The 5028-nt window shown below is 37.9% G+C and overlaps 1 non-coding gene across 1 annotated transcript; it reads left to right on the forward strand.

The window, feature by feature from the left end:
• The first annotated feature begins 792 nt into the window (after positions 1 to 792).
• LOC141687982 (small nucleolar RNA R71) lies at positions 793 to 899 on the forward strand. Its single transcript, XR_012561454.1, has one exon. It is a non-coding gene; the product is annotated as a small nucleolar RNA R71 (small nucleolar RNA).
• The last annotated feature ends 4129 nt before the right edge of the window (positions 900 to 5028 follow it).

Raw genomic sequence — 5028 nt, forward strand, 5'->3', positions numbered from 1 at the left:
TTTTCAGCATCAGCTACTTTTCCAGACCTTAAGGTAATAGCCTTGACTTGCTCTTTAGCTTCCTTCCTGCCTGGTACTTCCGTGTCACTGGGAAGAGTTCCAGGTTGACGATTGAGCACTGTATTGGCTAATTGACCGATTTGATTTTCCAAGGTCTTGATAGAAACCGCCTGACTCTTGCACAACAGCTTAAGTTCCTCAAAATCAGCACTAGTAGGTGCAGCTGCACTTCCCTGTTGAGGATATGATTGCCTTGTAGCATACTGCTGTGGTTGCTGGAATCCAGGTGGGTTAAACTGTTTACTCACTCCTTGCTGATATGGTGGCTGAATAGCATTCTGATTATTCCCCCAGCTGAAATTTGGATGATTTCTGTTGTTAGGATGATAGGTCGCTGGCACAGGCTGCTGTTGTCACTGATAATTATTCACATACTGAACAGATTCGTTGACAAGAGAACACTGATCCGTAGCATGAGAACCTGCACAAAGCTCACAAACCATAGCTATTTGATTAACTCCATACGTAGCCAAAGAATCAACCTTCATTGATAGCGCTTGGAGCTGGGCTGCAATAGCGGTGGCTGCATCAACTTCCAGAATACCTGCTACCTTGCCTGATGTCATCCTCTGAGTTGGGTTCTGATGCTCATTTGCAGCCATCGTCTCGATAAGATTGTACGCCTCAGTATAGCTTTTAGCCCATAAGGCGCCTCCAGCTGCTACATCTAGCATGGGCCGAGATTGGGCCCCCAAACCATTATAAAAACCAGTGATTACCATCCAATCCGGCATTCCATGATGTGGACATTTTCTCAACATTTCCTTATAGCGTTCCCAAGCCTCGCACATAGATTCTGTAGGTTGCTGCGCAAACTGAGTAAGAGCACTCCTCATAGCAGCAGTTTTTGCCATTGGATAAAACTTCACCAGAAACTTTTGCGCAAGATCTTGCCACGTAGTGATGGACCCAGCTGGTTCAGAATGTAACCAGTCTTTAGCCTTATCCCTCAGTGAGAATGGAAAAAGCCTCAACTTGATAGCCTCATCAGTCACACCATTATACTTAAAAGTGCTGTAGATCTCGACAAAATTCCTTATGTGTATGTTGGGGTCTTCAGTTGCCGCTCCTCCAAAAGAAACAGAATTTTGCACCATCTGAATAGTGCCCGGCTTGATTTCAAAGGTGTTAGCTTGAATAGCCGGATGAAGGATGCTTGACTGAATGTCATCAATTTTAGGCCGAGAAAAATCCATAAGAGCTGGATCAGCTTGAACAATACGATCTCCCATATTTACTGGTTCTTTCTGCTCAGTTCCTGAATCCGAATCCTCAAAATCTAACTTCTCCGGTGTATCAAGAACTTCGTCTTTCTCTTCAGCTGTATCTAAGGTCCTCTTGCGAGCACGAGAACGAGTTTGCATAAATGCTTGCTAAAGTACCTGAAACACAACCGAAAAGAGTAAGTAACTACTATGTCCTAATCACTGAGTCCTAATGACCAATGATGGTAAGTACATAAACTAAAGAAATACGCCGAGTCCCCGGCAGCGGCGTCAAAAACTTGTTAGGGCGAAATCACGCACTAATATTCACGCAAGTATACGCGTTCGCAAGTAATATAGAATACTTTCTAGTTCGTTCCCTCAGAGACTCAGACTAATTTATTGTCTAATTTAACTCACTCACCAACGTATGACTACTTCTCAATGTTAAGATAATAACACTTAAAATTGTTGATTAAATATTAACTATAATTAACTACTTAATTAACCACTTAACTAACACTTCAATTTATCAATAATAAAACACTCATGAGATCACAACTTCATTATTACTTCCTTCTATAGCCATAGTTATTACCTTTAGCATGTGACAATGATGATATTAATCGAATAACACGAAACTGATAAAAGCCAACTTTCATTGTACTAATACCATTCTACCAAACATCCACAATTAAGATAGAAGTTGAATAGTCATCAATTATGTTGAGTTCCTATATGTCTACAGAAATTGACAACACAACGATTTAAGCACAAGTTATTCCTTTTTGATTACATAGGGCAAATAAAAATGTTAGAGTTACCCACTAATCATGCACAACGTACATGAACCTATGCTAGCATGGCAAGTTCTAAATCTCAAGATCCACCGTCGCTTCACAAGAGATTAACACCCTATCTTATATGTTCGCGACGCACATAAGACGAATACGCACAACCAATACTAGATATCATGCAATCATCACATACTAAAGTATTAGACAATTAACTAAAGAATTCTATAATAAATCCGTTGCAACCCCATGATCACGATTAGCCCATAATAGAACTTATCGCCATCATGGGTTCATATGAAATCATGATAAACAAACACAAGAAAATAATAACTAAACTTATTATATTAAAACAGAGTACGTCACAAGAGTAAATAAGTCAAAGCAAGAAAACTAGCATCCAACGTTACAACGAAACAGAAATCACAAGAATATATGCTTCCTCTTCGTTGCTGTGTGCTAAATCGGTCTTCTTCCTTATCTCCTTCGCTTCTTGCAAAAACACAATCTAAAACATAATCTCCTCTTAATACTCTCTGAAAACGTCTCAAATCTACCTATATATTAGTCCCATAAAACTCAGATTACGTAGAAGTTGGAAGCCAAACAGAAGTAGAAGTCTAAAATAATATATCTTTTTCCCCGACCCTGCGCGGCCGCTCAGCATTTCTGCGTGGGCGCGCAAGGCTGCTGCGCGGCCGCTCAGCATTGCTGCGCGGGCGCGCAGGACCCTACTGGAAAATTTCCAGGTTTGCTCCGTTTCTTCGCCGTAATCTGCCCGTTCTTTTCCTCTCTCAATGGTGAACACATGCCAAGGCTTATTCTTGATGATTCCTCCTCCGAAATGCAATTAATACCCTGAAATGCATAAACACTAGAAAAACGCATCAAATACACAAAATACTTGATTTCAAGACACCAATTTAAGCCATTTTAAGACGTTCTAAGTGGTATAAAATGCCACTTATCAATAATGAATACCCTTTTTTAAGTATATATACGCCCGTAGTGGACCTGGACCCTTAAAATCGTTAAATTTCACTCAAAAAAGACTTTTCAGTGAAATCAGCGACCAACCGCGCCTCGAGCGGCCTCTCAGCTCTCCGGGCGGGCGCTCAGCTCTCTGGGCAGCCGCTCAGCTCTCCGGGCGAGCGCCTGGAGCCTGTCTGGAAAAATTTCTGATGAATCTTATTTTGGCCATAACTTGAGTTCTACTCGTCAGAATTAGGCGATTCAACTGCCCACGCGAAGCTAACGAGATTCTCTACAACTTGACAATGGCCTTGGATTCGAAATCTGATCACTTTTTATCATATTTCCTTTAAAAGATCATTTCTTCATATAACTAATACCTAAAATGCAATAACATAAAAACACATCAAAATACGAACAACTTGAGTCCAAAATACCAATTTAAGCTTGTAATAAAGCATTCTAAGTGGATATAAAATCCATTTATCATAAACCCAAAGTCTGTGTTTATATAGTACATAGTTACAAGATAACTTCTAATTGATATGGAATATAATTATGTCTCCTAAAATATATCAATCAGATATCTTCTACAAGTCTTCCAGTCTTCTAACTCTTTCCATGCATATCTTCTTTTGTTTTAGTCTCGATCTTCTACTGTAAATCAGCTTCCTTCCTTAACTGTAAGTCCTCCCGCACTTAGTTCTGATATAACCTTAAGTTTTGATATTAAGTTCTGACTTCCAGTAAGTCCTGCTTTCAGTAAGTCCTGATATAAATTGTTTGTTAAGATATAAAAACTAAATATGAATCATATTAGACATGACATCTCAAATATATCTAACATTCGAGAACTCATAGATCTCGATAAGTCAAGGTTCACATTAGAGAACTCGGAGATCTCGCTAAGTCAAGATTCACATTTGAGAACTCAGAGACTTTGATAAGTCAAAACACTTGTATAGAACTAAGAGATCTCTCGATAAATCATTATACTTATCGAGATGTCAAGTTCTCTATATAACAAATTGGAGATCTCGATATAAAACTCAAAGTACAAAATGCAGACCAGTTAAAGAACCAAGATTATCAATGAACAAACAAATCAATCACTGAATTGAAAAGTCTACAAAAAGCAGCTTGAAGAGTATAAGATAAAAGGCCAAGATTAACTGACAAAGTAAAGTCATAGACATGCACGATTTGCAAAGATACACTAAGCTAGAAATAGAAAGTCTTAGTTAACTTAAAGTAGGGTTTAGTACATGCTATTGGATGCTGTGTAAAACCTGTGTTTACTGTTCTATAAAGTAAACACTGGATGCTTTGTTTTAGTTGTAACAAATAGATCTGAAAAATCTTGTATTCTCTCAAGGAAGAAGTTGAGTTCTTTATCAACAAAGAACCCGAGAATTTTGTAGCAAGACATACTTGATTTTAATATAAAATTAAGTGAGTTTTGAAGATTTGTGTTCACTATTTTTATTTCATTATTTTTGTGTTAACGCAATTCACTACAAAGCAGATTACTTTGTTTACCAAACCAAACATAATTCAAGAAAAGCTCAAAATCAAGAAAAACACATTCACCCCCCTTGTGTTGTATTCATTACCTAACACAACCAGTTGAGAGTCATTTTTAAATGACTTAAGTTGAAGTTTATTTTTCTCAGTTTTATCTCTCAGTATAGCTTCTACTTCCTCTGCACACTTCAACTTATTTTTAAGATATTTTCTTGCTTGAATGACTCTAAGCTTACAAGCTGCAGTTCTAGTTCTTTTTTCTCAGTTTCAAGTTTCTCATTCACTTTCGATAGTCTATTAATTTCATCAGTGACAACCACCATGCTTGTGTGAATGTGAAATATTTCTACACTCATCTTTTCAACAGTTTCCTTATATTGTGAAGCATTCAAATCAATGATGGTTAGGATATGTACCTCAGATTTTGATGTAGATGATTTTCCTTCCTCCAAGGCCATGAGAGCATAGTTTTC

The sequence above is a fragment of the Apium graveolens genome, chromosome 9, assembly GCF_009905375.1.
Source record: "Apium graveolens cultivar Ventura chromosome 9, ASM990537v1, whole genome shotgun sequence".
In the NCBI taxonomy this organism is placed as follows: domain Eukaryota; kingdom Viridiplantae; phylum Streptophyta; class Magnoliopsida; order Apiales; family Apiaceae; genus Apium; species Apium graveolens.